Below are 20,532 nucleotides of genomic sequence, written 5' to 3'. Positions count from 1 at the left end.
GACAATATATTTAAAGCTTTTTGCTTTTTCTTATTAAAAAAAAAGGTATCTTTTCCTGCTTTTCCTTGAAGAAAATATCATTAGCAAATTTCTGATTTGGCAATCTAACCTTTAAATCCAGTTTAACATAGATTTAAGATTGCACATTCAGTTCTTTAAGCAATGTTTAGGTATTACCAATATACTAAAAGATAGATGAGGCAGCCTCGTGGTAATACAGCTTTTAACCTTTCCTCTCCTCTACCATGACGGGGGAGAATTACAGTAAATGATGGTTACCTTGTCTGCAGTATGGACAATTGATTTGACCTCACTGCATCTGATGCTCTAATGGACTTTGTGGCTGAATCCCTGGAGATATAAAATATGTCCAAGTGAATTGGTGCAGGTTAAAGAACGGACCCGCTTTTCATGGCTGGCTCAAGCTATAATAGATCTCCCAGTTGTTCTGAGAAGAAGATTAAAAATGATCAATATCCAAATCATTAAAAAAAAAAAAAAAGTGGTGGCTTCTGTGTAAATCTACCTTGGGTATTTTTTTCCTGCTGATCACTGGAGGGGGTTGTCTATGTTGATGACATGAATTTCTATTACAAAGGTTTGCTTCTGTTTACTCTCTAGTAACATGTTCCCTTTTATATTAAGAATCAGACACACGGATGGCATGAATCAGCATTGCTTTCCTGAAGTCATGCTTGTTTACACCATGAGTAGTCAGGCCTTAGGTTTATTTAAGATAGATAAAATAACAATACTATAATATTTCCTGGAGCAGAAAATAAAATCAAGGACAGATTTCAGAGAATGATGGCAACTATGATAACTGTGAATGTCCTTACAGCTCTGCTAGCCACAGTGTCTAAGACAAAAATAAAGGTCTAATTTAGTGAGGGGAAAAGAAAAAAGATTTTCCTTGGCTGCTCTGAGCCTTTCATTTGGCAAAGTGCAATTCAACATCTTGTTTATCCTTTCCTACCCTCTCAGGAATATGTCTGTGCCCTTTTCCCACCAGCATACACGTGAGCCGAAGGCGAGAATGGGCCTGTCCAGCACGTAGAGCTTCAAGGAGAAAAGCTTTTAATGTCCCATGACTGGGAGCTCACCCAGAGACCTTCCTCTGCACACAGCAGCAATGGACCAGGCAATTTCAATGGGATTATATGTATACATTTACTTAACTCCCTGTAAAACCCAAGCCTTAAGAACATATATGTACAGCTGTTCCATAGAAGGCACACCTATATTAGTGCATGTAATTATTAAAATAAACTTGAAATCTAGGGGAGCCCAGATCTTTAACCTGGAAAGTTTGAAGTTGTTTGGATCTTGACATTTCCACTTGTTTAATGACATAAACAAACTAATTCCAAAGTCTGTGTTTGAAGGTGGATGCACTTTTTCCTAGTTTTGAGAAGTGTCAGGACATAGGAATTGGACTGCCCTATCTCAACTGCATTAGATTAACTGAGTGAATATGAAGAATCTTCTATTATGAAGGAATGGGTTCTCAAGAGCCAGGACAATTCCACGTAAAATTATGGTTTGCATCTACATAAATGGCATGTAAATAAATTAATGCAAATGTCCAACAAATTGTAAAGGTTTAAAATGTATTTTATCCAGTTGTTTGTTGAACAGTACTTTTAGCCTTTCATAGGTTGTTAAAAAATCTGAATGTGTAATAGCTTCCTCTGAATGTTTCAATTTAAGCTAATGTACTGTTCCTTTATGTAAAAAGTAAAGGTATTTTGAAGCCTTTTGCTCAAGTCTCCGGGATTGTCTGTACTCTGTGGCTAGGGCTGAGCTGAATGCCTAGCATCCATGGGTAGAAGAGGGAACAACTGCTGCCCCTCCGAACCAGCTATTCTTGTATCTGGAAACATTGTCAGGTGCTACAAGCATCACGCCATCTGAAAGGCCAAAGTTGAGCACTACATTATTGGAGTAATGACACCTTATTCTTATTCTTCAACAATTCTAACAACTTAGAGTCCCTCACTGTCCCTTTATGAACACAGATGTCATTTTGATGGGGGGACAGCCAAAATGACAAGAAGGTGACCTGTCGGTGAACTCAGGAGCAGGTGAGGCCTGTCAGCTTCTAATTTGAAACTGGTGTCAGTCCTGAGGAATGGCTGGTATAATTACATTTGTAACTGATATCCTATAAACTCTGCAAACATTCACAGTGCGCCTGTTATGAGTAATATGAAATTAACAATTCGTGTTTATGACACGAGACACCAACTGAATCAAGTAGGTTTCAGTAACTGGATCAGCTCTGTCTGTCTTCCAGAGCAGCACATCGAACTGCTTCAGTCGGAGCCAAATTACTGTGTGCTTATGTTACAATAGGCATTGTATTTATTTTGAAGACAAACTTTCGTAACTAGGTGTAAAGTGAAGACCTAAGAACTAACTTCTGGTTGAGTTATTCCATGTAAAGTTTATCTCATTCAAGTCCAGCCCTCAAGACGTTTGTGATTTTTAAGTTAGAGTTTGGGACCTAACAAATCCCATACTGTATCTCAAATTTTCTGAATAACTGAAGGGAAGGCTCTGTGTAAATCTTCTCTCTCAGACACATAAATTACCAGCTGCATGAATACTGCCATTAAGACATGCAGACAAGTGCAAGGGGTGGGGACAGGGCAGGATGCCCAAAAGAGGTGGAGTTACTGAGAAAACAAGACATTTGCTCACTGAGTAATTTATACCTAATCTGCCTTCGCTGTAGCTGAACAAGAACAAACACCACAAGTTTGTCAGGCTTCCTCATTCTCTAATGTCAGGCTATTTTTTTCTGCAAAGTAGGTCTTTTCTTTCTATTTCTACTTGTTTTATATGTATTTTTTATTAGGTAAAGTCAAAACTGCAGTATGTGAAGCTACGCTTTGCATTAAAGTTAGGTTCAAAGATAAACCAAAGCTAAACTGCATTTCTGGTTTGAAGACAGCAAAATCTTGAAAGCTCTCCCACAATGTTTTCAAGCCCAAATTGTCAGAAACCCTGACACTTCAGTTCCTTTCCTGATAATGTTGCTACCAAGCTTGGTGCATAGATTAGAAGAAAGACACACAAAATTGAAGATGAACCATTGCAATTGTTACACTGGAATGCAGCGAAGCAAAATAAACTCAGGTCCAAAACCCAACTAGCTAGTGGAGCTTTCTGAGCAGTTTCAGTGCATCTTCACATATACAAGCCACTTGAGTTAACAGCCTGTTGTGCTGTTCTGTGATAGGCAAATACCACTGATTTCTATTTTCAACAAGAGAACTGCATCCCACAGAGCTTCAGTAATATAATCAAGGGCAGGTACAGCATTACAGCTGTGATCCAAGCTCCAACACCCTTTGCACTCTGGCTCAGCACTAACACAGCTCCAAAATCATCTAACACTGCTTCAATTTTCTGGCCATGAATGCCACCTAATTATCAGAGTACAGGTGTAATTGTGAACAGTCATTTCAGGAGAAGGTGTCATCCCTCAAATCACCAGTGAAACCAACCTACAGAACTCCTGTTAACTGCAGGTGCAGCTGAAAAACGTAGGAGCCATTTTGTTGCTGCTACCTGAATCTCAAAAGTTCATCCTGGACAGCTTCACAAATCACTAGAAATACCCCATCATACATAGGAAAAGGAACTGTCTAACTCCAGCCTTACCAATCCTTCTCCACCACCCAAAAACTCATCTCTGAGCATCAGCCTCGATTTCTAAGAGTCAGGGCTACAAGCTGCACCCACTGCAGTTGAGGTAGTCACCTCTCAAAGTGTAATGCAGTAGCCCACCTTACTCTAATGATACAGCACAATTGTGTGGTGTTTGGATAGAACACACAAAACCTTGATAAAAATGACAGCCATTCAGAGCTTTTCTAGAACTCAGTGAAATATGTTTTAGTTTTCCTCCTACTTACACGCTCATAATTCACCATGTGGTTTAAATAGCGAGCCTAGCCCTATGGAACAAAGCCCAGCACAACAGCGCATGTTCCCTCTGCTTCAAGTCAGCACAGAAGCGCGGCCGTGGGGCAATGCACACCTTCTTGCTCAGGTCAGAGGAGTTAGGCATTGCAGCATGCTACGGTACCTCACACGGTATTGCTGCGGGAAGGCTGGCCGATCTGTTGGAGGTTTCTGAATCTCTGGTCATATAAACACTTCTCTGTCAACAGAGAGATCAGTTACATTTTGGATTATCAGCTGTAAATGTCCGTTCTCTTTTGATTTTTGTAGTAAAGTGAGTTCACGTGTATACATGTCCCCTACAGTTATCATTAGAGTAACACTAAGATCTGGCACAAGCCCAGAACAGAAGAATGTAAAATTGTGCTAAAAACTAATCTTAGCTTCTCCTGTCGTTCTCACTGAGCGTACAGCATCTGCAGCATCCAGCAGATGAAATACCACAAGTAGGAGCCTGGGAGGCCTCACTGCCCCTTGTCTTCCTCATGTTAAAGGGCTACTGCTACCATCTAGCTCAGCAGATTACCTGAAAGGGTCCCTTTGACCACATCTTACTGGCAGGCAGGTGTGCAGCAGGCAATGCTGAGCTGCTCCTCTCAGCACCAGGACCTCTGCGTGAGGTTGCTGTCAATGGGCACTGCAGCACCAGGCAGAGCTGGGCCACTGCCCCATGCTGTGGCCTCTTTTCTTTTTTCTTTTGTCTTTTTTTTTTTTTTTTGAACAGGTAACAAAAGGAAAAGGGAAAAATATACATGATCCCTTCTGAAAGGTAGAAAGTAGAAGAATGGGACAAAAACCTTTGAGGCAATGATCAAAGAAGATCCTGATCTTGAGTAAATTCCCCATACGCGGAAAGGAGAAGCACCGGAGCACATCTGTTTTCATGACAAAACTGATGATACTTTGAGCACTCTAGCTCTGCACTTCCCCTTGACCTCGCACCATCACTTTCTGTTAATATAATTAATATTGGGGCATCCTCCATTCCCACCAGCTTTAATTTCAAAGTTAAACACAATGACTTCTTTCAGGGTAATCTTGGAATAGCCAGAAATGCACTGTGGACAATTTAAAAGCAGGCTTACACAGTAATGAGATGTAAGACAGAAAATGGGAATATAAATATACAGCCCAATTTTTAATTTTATTCATTTCCATTACATTGGGGTAGGCAGAATCAAGCAAAAAATATGTGAGGAATTTGTGTTTGTTTCTGGGTGATGCTGAATGGAGAGCCATGTCCTGCATAAGCTCACAGTATGTGAGATGATAGCTGTGCACGAGCCTTTCCTCTGACCAGTGTGAATCAAGGGCTTGAGCGTGATCGGCCCATACCTCATGCAGCTACTGTAACTGCTGTCTTATGTTGTTTTTATCCCAAACTTAATGAATATTTAGCTAGCTCTACAAAATGGATTGGCACTAAGAGGGTATACTGAGCCCATGAACCAACGAGTGGGAAACTAGTCTGGAAAGCAGGTTCAAATCCTTGCTCTGCTTGATTCCCTTGCTGGCTTACTATTTCATAAATCACCACTCTTTGCTGACTGTAGGGCTCCCATATGCAAGTGCCCTAATCACTGAAGTTTTTTTTTCCTATACAGACATTTCGTCCTGTTTGAGAAACTTTCCCCTCAGAACTGATACATTTACAAGGGAAGTTTTAGATTTGGTGACTCAAAGTTCTTATAATAATAATAATAATAATAATAATAATAATAATAATAATAATAATAATAATAATAATAATTCTGTTAAAAAACATAATCAACTTGGACTGAAATGGCACAGTTTGCCTGGTCCCTGGATGCACGGCAAACTGTGCACAGCCCTAGGGAAAGCTCCAACACTGCAGTGAAAAATCCTGGGAACAGGAACACAGCCTTAAAGCCATCCATTAAGTAGTGTTTACATATACTGCTGAGGTGAATTACAAAACTCCCCAGCAGTATTTGCAATTTGATGGCTTAGGAAAGCCATCTGGGAATTGAACCTCAGACACACGATGTTATGCCAGTAACAAAATTAGTAGCTGTATCTTACCCTCTGGAGCCCTTCTCCTCCTCCTATATCCCCAGAAACCAGCATTGCAGAGGCAGTGGGGGAGATGCCCGTGGCTCACAGCCTTTCCTGGTTCCTCTCATTGGTACAGACCTGTAGAATGGCGACGCAGATTTATTCGAAGGCGACATGGAAGCAGACATGGATACATGTGACAGAGCTGGAGGCATCCCAGTATAATTAATGAGTAGCAAAACACATATTTATTTATGTTGCACACTTCTAATGAATGGGAATTAGTCACATCTCTGATTCTTGGGTGGCTATTTATGCTGCTTATCTGATATCTGAAAGGAAATTGCACTGAATATTTTCTACTCCAAGGAGGACTGGGCGGTTAAAACAAGAACTGACTTGTGCTTTTGACTAAATGTTAGGAAACTAGTTTCCAATTTTGGAAGTGTCTGGATGTATTTTTCCATATTTTTTTCTTTCTTTGAGTTTTCCTGACTTCAGTCAGGAGGTGAAATGCCAGAAATACCCAGAGACAACCTATCTAACAAGACCGCTCCCCCACGGGCATTGCAGCCTGCCGGGTGTTTTTCCAAACCACCCCTGAACTCTGAACCTTCAAATCATTTACAGATCTCTTCCACGGGGAGAGCAAACCACATCCCTGCATGACTCCAAAAGGAGTGTGGTGGGGAGCCCAGCACAGCAGCACTCCTGCACCATCCAGCTACTTTTTGAGTGCTGCGGGAATGACCATAACAGCAGCTGTGGACTCCTGTGCCTTCCTGAGCTGGGGACGGAGGCGTCGTGGACACAACCACTGCGTCAGCCTCTGCTTGTGCTGGGTGCTGTTAATGCCCATGGGGCTAAGCACAAGCTGGGCACCCCTTAGCTCCATCATCACCCAACACGTAATCACCTCACCGCCTCGGCTCAGGCTGGAGCCTGAAAGGAACTAACTAGCCAAAGTCAACTGGGAGAGCCTCCATTTCCCATTACAAGCGCCGTCTGATCTGATGGTATTTTTCTGTAAGAAACTAAAGCCTGCTGTCCCTGATGATAAGCTGTTTTTTATTATGAAATATAACTGTTGTGTTCTACGCCTCTTCTGTACAATGCAATTCACAAAGTTGGTTCTGGTGGCTGCTGCCATTGGCAGGTGTCCTGTAAAGCAGGACTTGTATTGCAACAAAATGTTCGTGATTCTAAGGCAGCGGAAAAAGAAATATTTCCATGGCTGAAAGTTCCTGTTAGGTAACTATTACTGAAGTGTGTACAAGATTGCATGTCAAAACATTTTTATTGTTAGCTGGTAGGAATTACATTGACTGACAGCAGCAGTGTAACAACTGAACTGTAGTGTACTTCGTTATTTTACTTGCTTTTCTATAGAACAGCGCTGTATTTTAGGAGCTGCTGTCATTTTTAAGTTACAAAGCCTGTCTTTAGAAATGCATGTGCCCTTACTCCTGCTTTCAGTAGCTTTACCAAGTTGGTACAAGTGAATAACAAAACAGATTAAAAACCTGTGTTTTAGTTTTATCTTGCTATGTGGTGTCAGAGTATGAGGGCCTCTTAATAATATAGTATAAAGGACTACAGGAAAAGCAGTGAAAATGAATAGGAAATCAACGGGGTGCTGGGGTTTGTTTTTGTTTGTTTGGTGGAGGTGTTTTTAATTTGTTTGGTGGTGGGGTTCCTTTTTCTTTTTTTTCCCTTTCTTTTTTTTTCTTTTTTTCTTTCTTTTTTTCTTTTTTTTTTCTTTTTTATTTTTCTTTTTTTTTCCCTTTTTTCTTTTTTTTCTTTTTTTTTTTTCGGGGGGGGGGGGGTGGGGCGGGGAGGTTTCTTAAGGTTCAGTTCCTCCCACTTTGCACTTAATCGAGACGCTCCAAACAGGGGGTTCGGTGGCAAGCAGCGCCCTGCATCCACCCGAGGCAGAGGGCCGAGGCCGGGCAGCGCAGGCCGGAGCCCTGCCGCCCCCCCAGGGCCCCTCCTGTCCCCAGCAGGGGCCGCACAGCCGCTAGGTGGCGGCCGGAGCCGGGGCTGGAGCGCGCTGTGCCCGCCCGGTGCTTGCCGCTGGGCTCCTCCCGTCCCTTCAAGATGTTACCTGCAACCGCACGATCACCCTGAAAAATCCCAAATTCTTCCGTGCGTGTGGCTACTCACCAAAAAGGCTTTCGTGGGAGCACACTCAGAAGTGGGAGCCTCTCGGATCTGCTGTGATGACATCTGCACCCACATTCAGTTTGTTCCATATTTATTTTACCTCCACTCTTTCTTTTAATCCTGAAGAACTGTTTTTTTTCAATGTTTTTGCAGTTTACTTCAACATAAAGACCACAACTGTAAAACAAAATATTTGCAAGCTACGTAACTTCTCAGGACTGGAAACTTCTGTTCAGACTGCTGTGTTTGCTGGTGTACACAACGTTTCGGCAAGGAAATGATGCTAATTTCGCTGCCGACATTGCATAAATGTTTCTTGCTTGCTGTCTGTTCACGCTATTAACCCACGTAGCTTGGGTGAAACCTGAAGCAGTGAAACCTGACTTCAGCACATGCCAGCGATGCCGAGGCAGCTGGGCTCACCTGGGTGCGTTCCTGCAGCGCTGCGCTCTGCCGGGACCCCCAGAGCTCAGCACAAAAGCCTGCTTCTCACCTTATCGCCCTTCATGTTCTTACTTGATGTTCTAAATCAGGTCTCAGTTGCCATACACTGAAGATATAAGGGTCTGGTTCTGGATCTAATTGGGCAGAATGACTTCCGGGTAACTTCATGGAGGTCAGCTCCCTATGTCCCGCACAGCTCCTATGTCGGGTTTCTGCATTTGGCTCTGGCACCACAAAAAGAAGTGCCAGTGCGCAGCAGCAAGAGGCCCTGGAAATGGCAGCAGTTTGGGGTCACATTTAGTCCTGGATTCACAATGTCAGGGCAGTTAACAGCATTATTAAATGCTAGCAGAGAAGATGTACAGATATAAAGGACAGGGAAAGGAAGAAAGGATGATAAGGAGAAAGGAAAAATGATACGAGAGTAATATATAGGGGAATTATAAGGCAATGGTTTTCATTTTTTCAGCCTATTGACATGCATGCATGAATGCACGCGTGTGTGTGCTACCCCATCACATGCCTGTTGTAGCTGCTGCTGGAGAGCAAATACGGAAATGTGGAAGGAGACAATGAATAGAAAAGCAAAGTGGTGTAGAATAAGGAAGCCTGTTATTTTTTATTTGTCTCTGACAACTGATGGGCTTGCATCAGCTTGCAGAGCTTCCACATGGAAGAGCTGATTGTTTTGGAAATTAATGCAAAGATTCACTCCTGGGCAGAGAGATTTCAAAGCACTACAACAGTTGGCTCTTTAAAATGTTTCTGAACAGCAACACTGAAAAACTGTAATGGTAACAGCATAAATAAGGCAATATTAATGAAGTCAGTCCTTGCTGGTAAACTACTGCCGTGCTTTTGAAGTAAAAATTTCAAACTGTTTTTGTTTGTTTGCTAGGAGTTCAGCTCGTTCTCTTTCTTTTAATCAAACGCGATTTTGGTTCTGCTGGTCATTTTGAAGAAGATTGGAGAAGAGGGAAAGGCCACTGTGAGAAATGAATTCAACATCCAAATGTCCCTGAGAAAGCAGAGCAGTTCCTCTGTGCCAGGGGGCACCTGGGCGGAGCAGGGGCCTGTACACTGCTCACAGGCTCAGAGCCACCCAGCTCCCCTTGGGCTTCAGAGGTCAGCGGCCACATTTCTTTAAATATTCTGAAAGTTTAAAGAGCTGAACATCTGCCCACAGAAGTAATGAGGAACGTCAGGTGGTGGAAGCTGTTAACTGCCCCTTATTTCACTGAGGTGCCTAAGGAAAAGCTAACACCTGGCATAAATCCTGCATCACGCCCAGTAGGCAAATTCTCGAAGTTCTGTTTAGAAATTAGAAAAACTGAAACAAAATCCTGTGCTTTGAATGCTGTCGGCACACATGAAGTTTCAGTTTGAATGGAATTACAATAACTAATTTAAGTTCTGCTCAACATTAGCTTGGCTCTGCCTGAGTTGCCAGGACGCCTTATATAAGGCGTGGGTGTTTGGTTCATTGCGGCTTCCTTGGTAGGAAGGCTGTGCCCAAGACCCACCATCCAGGAGTGAAAAGGTCACCCTGCTTGCTCCCAAGGGCAAAATCCGTTATCTCCACATCCAGGATACTGTTTCGATATCAGGAGATACCAGTTTTGGAAGAACATGATTTCAGAGCATGAAGCAGCTCCACAGACCACTTGGGTTTGACCTTCAAATGCCTTAGACAGACACAAGCCTTGAAAATGACCCTCGGCACCCTGGGAACTTCTGTGGAAAAAATGAAGCACCCAGGGGGTGTATCCTTGACTGTCTGTGCTGCTGAGTCAATGAATTACAGTGCTGTAAATGAGCTGAAGCTCTAGGTAATCTAGGAAAAGAGAAAACAGTGCTAAGGCTGATGGTTTGTGAATGTATATGTTAAATACATGCACGCCCCTATACGCCAGGGAAAGAAAAGGAGTCAGAGCAATTTTATATTCCACTGCCAGTTATCTGGGAAGAGCGAGGAGCTGAGGCACACCCAGGAGCCGCCCTGTGGCTTCTGCAGTGCTGCTGACTCCCAGCAGCTCGATGGGGCCGCTGCCACGCAGACACCCACCCAGCGCACCCCGCGAGCGGCCAGGAGCACGGCATGGGAGCCGGCTGGAGCAGCTAGAAATCCCGCTCAGCTCCCGTCAGCAGCACACAACGAAGCTGCCTGAACTCGCACCATGAGATGGTTCAATGCAACGTGCCCACAAACAAGGAGAGGCTTTGCCAGACCTTCCCAGCAGCACAGAAGTGGAATATGGATCTGGGAAGTGTGAATTGTGTCTCAGCTATAGATAATCCTGACGCTATGCAGGCAAACACCATTAATGAAAGAGGAACAATAAATTCTTTGGCTGTGTTTGGGCAACAACATTTGGATATTTGGGGCAAAATACCCAGGGGAGGTTCAGACTGGATACTAGGAAAAGGTTCTTCACCGAGAGGGTGGCTGGGCACTGGAAAGGCAGTCACGACCCCAAGCCTGCTGGAGTTCAAGAAGCACTTGGACAACACTCTTAGACACTTCGTCTAATTTTTGGGCGGTCCTGCGTGGAGCCGGGAGTTGGATTCAATGATCCTTGCGAGCCCCTTCCAACTCAGGATAATCTATCATTCTTTGATTCTACGAAACGCTTCACAGAAACAAAGGCATGGTTTTTCTTTTCCTACCTCTTTATATTTTCATTTCAGCATATGGCTTTTCATACATGAACTTGCACAAACTATCTATGATATCCAGTTCAAACCAGAACAGTTACTGTGGCTCATCTACTGTATAAATGTTTGCAGATCCCACTGTGCTATGTGATGTGCTTTTACAGCATTCAGAATGTGCAGCTGCATAGGGGAATGCAGGAGGGGTCAGCATTGAGGGGATTCACATTTAGCATTGCCTACTGGAATCCCAAAACTAAAAATGAGCCAGAGGAAAACAGCAGTGCTCTTCTTTCCATACGCTTATGGTCAATGAGCAATTCCAGGGATCCAGGTCTGATTTCACAATTCTACACATGCGTCCCACTAAATCTTTTCAAAATCTGCAGCAATAAATGTGTAGGCATCTAATAGTCAGATTCAGATCTGAAATTAATATTTACTTGGATCCATGATAAGTGTACAAACAATCTATGATCAATACCCTAACAAAAACATAAGTTTGTCTGTGGATTGGAAAAATTGTATTTGAAGAGAACAATCACAAGATCTCTAAGTGTAATTAAGTTCTTCTACCTCTCACTCCTACCAGTACAGACAGCTAAATTGAGGTTAAATATGTAAATGTTTGTCCTTATTGTATTAGGTCAGAGATGGAGTTTTGTTCCTATTACGAGTACTGCTACTGTGACATAAAACTCTGTGACATAAAGTAAATGAATATAGACCATAAAGTCAAAGTGTCCATGAAAAAATTGTTCAAGTACCTTGTCTGTCTTCCTAACAGTTTTGGTGTTTGTTTTTTTCTTATGTGCTGTGCTCCTTCCTATGATCTGTTTTGGTCACTCTCAACAGGAAGACTTCATTACAGTAGGTTTTCTTCAAATTGATGCAAGCTAACTTCTGCCAGGCAGAAATTGAACTTTGTGAAGGCTGGCTAGTTCTTGCAGCTTTTCTGATTTAAGCCACAGACACTAATGTAACATAAATGTTTAACAGCACTTAGTAAATTGACTAGTAGGAACTTCTACTAGTTCCAAGTAGTACTAGAAACCAACACAGTGAATTTATGTAAAGCCTACAGCAACTTTGTGATCATGAGTATTTATACAGTTAACTAATCCAGAGAGTTTTCATCAGCCAGTCAGACACAGGAACATGTCACCCAGCTGCTGTGGCTGGTTCGCTCATGATTTATCTGATCAATTTGGAACACTTGCCACAACACTCAGTAATCACTTTAGCAATAACTCCTTGGACAAACTGTTCATCAGACGATAACCTCAAACCACATAAGCTTCAACCTTTTAGTCAAAAAACAGTTTCTTTATTTTCTTTTTTCTAAGGACTATGTTCTGTGTGCAAGTTCTTGACTATGAATAGCTCACCCGGCCTTGCTAACCCATGGGCTGGGGCAGCGCCGTGAGCTGGCCCCATGCAACCATCCCCACACAGCTCTGCCACTCACCCACTGACCCCGGGCACTCCCTGCTATTCCATCAATGCAGGACTGTGATCCCAGCCCTGCTCACATATTAGGCAAATTCATCTTTTTTTTTTTTTTTAATGTCACAGATATTCTCTCTGTTATTTAGATGAAGAATAACAGACATATTGATGTGGACATAACTGTCTATAGCATTTCTGAATACCTCAGCACCCCTTGAGGCCATGTATATGCCAGTTTGTCAAATCTGAGGAAAATTTCCTTCAGCATCATTTCACTGATTGGCTGCCTGATCCTTACTTCTTTTTTTTTAATTATTCTTTTGACTGCAACATGAATTTGGGTGTAACCAAGCTACTATGAGGTCCTGCTGCATTCAGGGGAGCCAGATTAAAATGGATGTATGAGCCAGCATTGATCCACTCAGAAGTGGGCAGGTTGGACTGTAGGTAAGTACGATGCTAGTTTTTTCTGTGCTACATATAATTACATAATGTGCCCCCCTGTGCATGGAAGTTAAACAAATTGTCCAGAGCTGCTGGTGCCAGCTTTATTTTGAGATCCAGTTTAGAAGCTTGAATTTAGGCCGTCTTAGGAATTGTATCCAAACTTGTATTTCATATCAAAGCATGACAGCATATAACATTTCTGCCATTCATCCAATTCTTTAAAATTTCTATTTGCGTGGAACAAGTAAGTATAATCTTATTGGTAAGAAAACATTTTAAAAATAAGTAAATAAAACCGGACTGCTGTTTCACCTTCATTGGAAAGACCAATCTTATGACTGGGCTGGTAAATGCCCCTAATCGTTTTGCAAGGTTACAGTGTAGAACGTGGGCCTTAGAAAACAAATCTCCAGTCAAAGGGTCTGTCAGTGATTTAATATTGAACAAGAAAATGACATTTATCAATCACACCTATTGAAGGTTATGCAGCCATATTTCCCCCATCTATATATAAGAAGGGACAGATACTGTATTAACAGCTCAATACGTCTCCAGGTACTTTTAATCCCTTTCCTCGCACTGTTCTTCTATCAGGCAGTCAGCTAAAGTCAGACTCACCTCACTGGCCCAGCACAGCAGTCTGCTTTTAGAGGCAGGAAAATCCAAATCTTCACATTGCTGACCTTATTGTTTTACAGACTATTGATTGCAAGTCATCAGGTTTCGGCAGTTCAAAGGGATCAACCTCTGGAAAAGAGAAGCAGAAAGAAGGAATGAACTCATATACAGGATGAGGACACTATTGCAACTGACTGACAAATGGCATTTGATTTTGGGTAGTGGGGATAAACAGCAATTAAAAGAGATTCTCTAGTCTCTCGCGCAGCACTGGAACACAGCCAGCCAGAAGTGTGCAGCACATCAGAGTCTTCACGTGGTCTGCAGAGAAGCAGGTATTGGCAAGGACCGTGGCAAGGGCCACATGAGATGACTGTCCCCCTCCAGGAGCTCCACATGGACAAGAAGCTCTGTGTTTCGCCCCACGGGCTCAAGCCCAGCTTATGCTTTGGTCTAGAGAGAGTGCAAGAGTCACCACCTAAACCAGCACCAGAGTGGGATAGGCAATGGGGTAGGTAACAAGCCCACCAGGGGAGGCTGCTCCAGGGGAGAACAACAGTGACAGCAGACGGTGGTGCCCAGGAGACGGCTGGGGCTGCTGGGCAGCTTCCCAGCACCACCCGACTGCTAGCAATGGAAGGGCAATGGGGGCACATTGGGCAGAGAGCCCGAGTGCCCTGGAGGTGGGACCTGGAGGCCACCTTGGACAGACTCTGACCCCATATCCCAGAACTCAGTGCCCTTACTTAGAGGGGGCAGGTGACCAACACTTTGCTCCACCTCTGGTGCAGGACAGAGGGAGCTGTTTTAAACACTTTAAACTTGGAAAAAGGATTTTGCAAAATTTCATAAACACATCATGGAGATTTATTTAAATACCAAGTTTCAAAACTTGCATAACAAGCAAATAGATGCAGATAATTTTTATGCATCTCACCAGCACTACAAAAAAGACCCATTTTTCAATCACAGTATTAAAAATGTTTCCTCTCCTGGGAAACATGTACCCAGGATTGTCAAATAGGGATTTAAAAAATAAAAATAAAATAAAATCCACAAGCTGGGAATACTTCCCAGAAATACCTACTGCAATGAACTCATACTCTGTATTGCTCAGTATAGTAATTAGTATAGCTGTACCCGTAAATGGGTCTATACAGACTATTTAGCTCTGCTGAGAAGCAGGATATTTTAGTCAGATGGTCAGCTGAGCTGTAGCTATAGCTCAACTGGCAAAAACCCTTTGCTATATAACACATCTACAGCCATGTTCTTAATACTCTAGCTCAGTAACTGCGAAACGTGGCAAACTTTGTGACCTTAGACCATGGATTGCAGGAGACCACTGTCTCCCTGTCCCTGTCCGCAGCAGACATTTGGGCTGCACTGAAGTTCTGGCTATGCTCAGCAGCCTGTGCCACTCAGCTGTACCTCCTATTCCTTGTAAAAATCTATGGCAGCAAAATCCAAGATTTTATTTTTTTTTTAATATATTTAAATTGCAGAGTTTGTTTGCCCTTTGTTTCCCTCCCTATTGTATGCTTAATTATTGTATTTATCAAAACCATGGAATCAAATACCTGAAGCAGTATATTCTGAAGGAGATTAAAGATAACAATCAGAAACACAGATGAGCAAAATTCTAATTTAGAGTCCTGTTGTACTTGAAACCCTTGTCTCAGCCTGGAAAACTTTTCAAAACTAGGAAAATGGCAGGGATAACCAGTGGGCAACCAGGTCCTCCCATTCCTCATTCAGAGCTGTCACATTTCTCATCTCACAGACAGAAAAGTCCCGTCAGAAGACATCTAGCTGAGCTCTCTCCCCACCACCAGCAGCCCTGTGCTCTGCATGAGCTACAGCTCAATGCAAATGCATACATTTCTACTAGCTTTTCTTTAAAGTATCCATTTTCCACCGGCTTGGCTTCTTTTTAATGTTGTTATACTTTTGGAATCTCCATTCCACCTTTCATTCAAACAGAGATGGTATTTCCCTAGGAAATGTTTTCATTTTGCCTAGAAATGTTTTCATTCTCACAAGAGAGCCAATGAAACTAAATTTCTAAAGTTACATGTAACTTACCAAGGTTTAGACTAACAACAGAAATAATCTGGAAAAGTATACCTTTATGTTTTGGTTATTGACTGCTTCTACTACTCTTAATAAATATTTTGCAATATTGCTTGCAGTAAGAACTTTAAAACAACAACATTACGACATGACACTAATTCAGGATGCACCGTTGGATATTAGACTTATCAGGCCTTTAGGACACATATTAGGCCATGAACATCAAGCATATTTTTTGATGATCTATTTGCAAATTAGATGTATTCCAAATGTTTGCTCACTTAATTAGGACATAAAAGATGGTTTCTTTGACTGGACCTTTTTTCTGACCCTTCTTGCCTGTGTGTGGTTTGTATTGTTCTTGGCTAATGAGATATAGGATATGTACTAAACATTTACACATTAAAGGCATCCTTCATTCAGCATGAAGGTGTTGATACATCAAGGATACCTCAAACATGCTGAGAATCCAGCAACTTGTCAGACAAATTAGCACCTTTCCAATCGGGGGTAAAATTGAGTTTCACATTTCTCCCTAGTGGGAAGAAAAAAATCAAAAATCACTGCAGTTTAATGCTTTCTTTGTAAATATGAACACAAAAGGCTTTATCACCTCTGTAGTGTAAATCATAGCCCTCACTGACTACCTGATTTTTAATTCATTGGTTTTAAATGATCCTAGGCAGTTCAGAGCAAATCTGTTTTGTCGTTCCTCTCTTAGACACTTCCCCTCTTTTAAGTCTATTTCTTTCACAAATATTTAAAACACATCTATATATATTTAAATCTACACCTATATATTAAAATGGAAGTAAACCGAAGTCTTAAATCTGTATGTTCCACTAGCAGGAGATTTTAACCCAAACTCTGAGGAGTATGTGGAATTAAGGGACTGTATAGCAATGAAACTATAAAGGTTTGACTTTTTCAGCTGACTAGTGCTGAAAATCAACACTTAGTGCTTCAGGTTGCTGACATGAGACCTTCAGAGCACTGGGAAGACCTGCTGTCAGATAATTCAGCCTGATAAAGTATCCTGATGGAATAACTGGGCTGAAGATAAGGTTAAGGTCAGCCATAGGTGCTGTAGACACTACAGCAGGAACCACTGACTATCCTGTGCTTCTAAGTCACAAGCCATGGTATGGCATGTACTGGGAGATCATGGTGCGTACTGCTACCTACACGAGATTTGAGGAGAGGAAGTTACTATCATAAACCTCAAAGGTGGGAAATATTTATGTATCCAGAGGGCTTTCTGCAACTTACATAGCTGAAACATTTACCCTGCTATGATCTCATCACAAACACACATTTTCCAAAATTATTAGGTCAGAAAATGAAAGCAACCTATAACCTAAGCAAGAGGAGGCCTAAGGTTTCAGTAGAGATTGGGTCTGCACCTATAGGTCATTCCTCACTTTCCCCTTGGTAACTTCCTCATTCTCAATAGTCTCAAATTCAATTTTATTTTTTTTTTAATACAGGAAAGAAATTAGTAGAGGACCTGCCTGGTTGCAATTGCTTGAAACTCCCTCAAAAATTTAGGAACTGTCACCATGCTAATGAATTTTACCATCAAGCCCTCTTCCTTTATCATTAAAACCTAATATCTAAACAAAACATACATAGCATCCTGTTCCACAGCTGGACATCTGCTCAATGTGATTGTGATCCTGCAGTCATAACTTCTCCTTAACTCCTGATGTCCTGTATACGATCACCTGTGTTCAAAGATTTCAAGAACATGCACTACACCTTATTAAATCCATTACAGAATAGCTGTCTGGCAAAAGAGTGTTACCATGAGCAGGTATTTAATTCTGAGGATGCTAATTCCTTCTCTGCAGGTGTATTTTTCTGAGTTCTCAATACAAAAAGCGAGTAGGGATGTTAGTGCCCAGCAGCTATAAGAAGGTAGACAAGGGACAGAGCTGCTGAAGCAGAGACATGGGATTGAACACAGACTGCCTGGGCATAACACTGGCATATCAGACTTGTAAACAAGATTCTTATACCAAGAACTTCGTACAGATATCCAGAGAAAATCAAAGATTTATGTTGTTCATAGTATATGTTTGCATGGAACTTCAGAATATGGCTCCCACTCAGTAATATACATTACATATATTAAAACACCTGCACACTTTTTTTGCATTGAGGAAAAAAAATATCTCCAAGAAAAAGACATTGAATTTTTAAATCCTTAAGAGAGCAAGAAATATTGTTTCCCATTCATATAGTGACGTGATGTATGAATATGCAGTTAAAAGGAACTGATTTACAGACAAGATCGTGAATCTATAGATAAGTGTTTTAGCAGTTGACTAAAACAATAATGGCCAGCACTAATTGGATGTGGTCTGTTGCATGGCTACTGGAATCAAATAGTAAAGAGGATCACAGTTCCTTATTAGTTAGGACCACCTAGGGTGATGGAAAGCTTGAATGATCAAAGGGAAGACATTTTTATGCTGCAAATGTTGATATACTCTCAAGCTTTCCAGTATAATTTAGGATCCAGTGTGCACACTTGACATACTAACTACTGAACAGGGCAATGAGTGTGATATTAGACTACGAAAGTTTTGTCTGCTTGAAAGATAAGTGAATAATATTCAGTAATATTTTTCTATTCCATATTGCATCAGAAAATAATTTTGTATTAATTCCAGAGTTGAATGACTTTTTACCTACTTTGACCAAGATTAAATTAGTCTTTTTTCCTAATATCACATCATGAGAAACTATATCCAGCTTTCTCTGAATATCCAGTGATCACTGGATAGATGATGCAAAAAAGGATGTTATTTCTTTGTATAAATCCAAAGTAATCAAGCATGATTTTTTTACCATTCATAACTTGGTCACACAGGCCCATGGAATTGTTTCTGTGTCTTGAATGAATAGCTGAAAAGTTTTGAAGAGAGTAATATGCAGTGTTTGTGCAGTATTGTTGGTCATGCCTGGATTCATTCAAAGCTGTCTTTCCTTAAAACACTTTTGTGAACAAAAACCTATTTGCATAAATGTCTGTAAATACTAACAAAAACATAAACATGATTGAAAGGAGCTCTGCTTTGGAACTGAAGCACATTTGAAAAGTGAGGATTGTCTTGCAAAATTCAAGTGTCTTTAATTACTAAGAGCATTTTTTCATTTTTTATGTATACCTGAAGTTATTTTGTTTGGTGTTGTTCATCTCCTACCTTCAACAGGTCATGACTTTTGATTATGTGATTCATCAAATAAAGTCTACTCAGTGCATATAGAAAAACCTTCTAGTTCAAGTGAAAGATGCTGGAAAGAAGTCAGTGTTAAGAAACTTAAACATTACTTAATTCTATCTTTACAAAATATCATCGTAAATTATCATTAAATCAGAGTGGTGACCTGACAGATCTTTCATTTAACGTTATGGAGGGACATAAGCAGGAGATGGACACAGTCAAATAACAAGATGTTATTTGTTAGGGCAAGTTTTACTGAGCAAAGAGGACAACGGTTTCTCTTGTGCTTGTTGCTGCTATTGAGATGTGGGAAGAAGGAAGATGGCATAACTGGTAGGAGGAATGCTGATTTCATCCTCCTGTAATTGTCCCACACACACTGTGAAAGGCAGCATGGCCTTCTGCTCTGCTTTGATGCATTTATTAGTGTAAGCTCATGGTCCAACCATATATGCATTTCAGACTCTGATGTATCCTCCATATAAACCGGTTTAGCACTTTCTTCTGAAAGCTCTTCAGAACTCTTGACCCAACCACCTCTAAGTTCTCCAAAATCACTAGGATCTTAAGGGGTTAATTACCATGCTATAACAGGAATTATTTTTATATTTAATATATTATGTTTATACTATATGTTTAATATTATGTTTATATAAAGAGAATATATTTAATGTCTCCTCACTAAATAAGCAGCATGCATTAGCTGGAAAATATTCACAGGCTTTGGGTTTAGGTTATCTGAAGTCTGCAATTAAGCAAATAGATTTAATATAAAATGGACAGTTTTCTAACTAGAAAAGTTGTTTTCTTCTTCTTGTCATTATCTAAAATCTAGTACCTTACTCCTAATATGTCCGAATGTCTTTGCTGCAACAGCTTTCCAGAAACTTAAGAGAAGAGTTAGCTGATGCATATGATCAAGTGCACTACTACAAAGTCACCATTACTTCACAGAGCCCTCAATCTTCGTATAGGGGTGTCCCAATCAAAAGCAAAATTTACTTTTTCAGATAATTTAAAATCCTTAATCCTGTGAAACACTAATACAGAATCAGGAATGAGCCTACCACCTATATTCAAATTGAAATGACCTTTTGAAGGCAAAATAACAACCCTGGTTTAGAGTTCAAGAAGAAAGCAAAATATCCACGTTCAGATTTGGAGAACTGATTTAAGCCTTTGGAAGACAACAGAGGTTGGGTTTGTCAACTTTGAACCAGACTCATGTTTAAGGTTCAGACCTCATTAGTTTTGGCTAGAAATGCTCTCTAATTACTAAAAGAGTTTTCTCAAGTTGCACTTTAGAAATTCATCTCTTTTTTTGTAAGCTGTAAAGTATTCATAAAAAGCTAAAAACTGTGGGAAAATTAGCATTGATGGATGTTTTCTTACCCTCCATCAGGAAATGATGTACTTGAAACTCATTACAGATCTTCATAGAAACTCTGCTGAATGTGCCTTGGGCTTT

The 20,532-nt window shown here is 41.1% G+C and overlaps 2 long non-coding RNA genes across 30 annotated transcripts in view; one reads left to right on the top strand and one right to left on the bottom strand.

Annotated features, from left to right (window-relative positions):
• LOC106041948 (uncharacterized) overlaps positions 1 to 2,400 on the top strand; it is a 275,268-nt gene extending 272,868 nt beyond the window's left edge. For 11 of the 28 annotated variants that reach the window (XR_010833310.1, XR_010833309.1, XR_010833307.1 and 8 more), the window contains one exon: positions 985 to 2,399. This is a non-coding gene — a long non-coding RNA (uncharacterized lncRNA). Of the gene's footprint in view, positions 1 to 984 lie in introns of all 28 variants that reach the window. The other 17 variants (XR_010833294.1, XR_010833295.1, XR_010833297.1 and 14 more) reach the window with 5 other exon arrangements.
• The window catches only part of LOC106041951 (uncharacterized), a 132,945-nt gene that overhangs the window by 15,064 nt on the left and 97,349 nt on the right, over positions 1 to 20,532 (bottom strand). For both annotated transcript variants that reach the window (XR_001210829.3, XR_010833315.1), the window contains exons 6-8: positions 13,762 to 13,890; positions 8,152 to 8,328; positions 6,016 to 6,126 (exon numbers count right to left, since the gene is read on the bottom strand). This is a non-coding gene — a long non-coding RNA (uncharacterized lncRNA). The remainder of the gene's footprint in view (positions 1 to 6,015; positions 6,127 to 8,151; positions 8,329 to 13,761; positions 13,891 to 20,532) is intronic.

This window comes from Anser cygnoides, chromosome 8, assembly GCF_040182565.1.
Source record: "Anser cygnoides isolate HZ-2024a breed goose chromosome 8, Taihu_goose_T2T_genome, whole genome shotgun sequence".
In the NCBI taxonomy this organism is placed as follows: domain Eukaryota; kingdom Metazoa; phylum Chordata; class Aves; order Anseriformes; family Anatidae; genus Anser; species Anser cygnoides.
The sequence above is the reverse complement of the archived record's forward strand: the minus strand, read 5'-3'. Positions and strand labels throughout refer to the sequence as shown.